General features: G+C 58.6%; 1 protein-coding gene across 1 annotated transcript in view; it reads right to left on the bottom strand.

Annotated features, from left to right (window-relative positions):
* MCRIP1 (MAPK regulated corepressor interacting protein 1) overlaps nucleotides 1-609 on the bottom strand; it is a 6,657-nt gene extending 6,048 nt beyond the window's left edge. The window contains exon 1 of the mRNA XM_025047175.1: nucleotides 586-609. The gene's annotated coding sequence lies outside the window, so the exon portion shown is untranslated. The remainder of the gene's footprint in view (nucleotides 1-585) is intronic.
* Between the last annotated feature and the right edge of the window lie 17 nt (nucleotides 610-626).

Below are 626 nucleotides of genomic sequence, written 5' to 3'. Positions count from 1 at the left end.
GCCATATGCCTACAGATAGGACAGGACAAGATACTCTGTTGTCCAGAAAAGGGACAATGGACATTCTGGAGTTAGAACCAATGATGCAACCAGCTGCTAGTCCTTCTGTGTTCCTTCGGAATTTCTGCCACTCAAATTTTCTTAGCTTCCACTTTCCCGTCATATTCTGTGTTTGGGGCTCTCAACAGCCCAGTTGCAGCCAATGAGACATCTAGAAAACGACCTCGTGCCCAGGCAGGATCAGCAGGATACGGATGAACTAGATGCCAAACGGGGCTGCAGTCTAGGAAGACCCCCGGCCAGGCCCTAAGCGCTGCACCGCCTCTCGCCCCCCTTCCTGGGGGACCGCGGCAGCTCCCTCCACAGTGACAGACCTGGGCGTGTGCGCCCCACCCCGTGTCACCTGGAAATCCCACCATCCCGTCAACTCACACCAAATCAGACCCCCACCGCCTCCCTGGACTCGGGTCCTGTCCACCCAGAGGGTCGCTCTCTGCTGCCCGCCGACACCTCGGGGCCTCTGCTCAAGCTGTCTCCTGCCCCCGACTATCCCACTTATCCCTGGGGGTCCCGCTGAACGACCACCTCCTCTTGGAGGTCCTCCTGGGACAGGAAGGGTGACACGA

This window comes from Pteropus alecto, unplaced genomic scaffold (genome assembly GCF_000325575.1).
Source record: "Pteropus alecto unplaced genomic scaffold, ASM32557v1 scaffold134, whole genome shotgun sequence".
NCBI lineage: Eukaryota > Metazoa > Chordata > Mammalia > Chiroptera > Pteropodidae > Pteropus > Pteropus alecto.
Note: the sequence above shows the minus strand (reverse complement) of the source record. Positions and strands in the feature narration are given on the sequence as shown.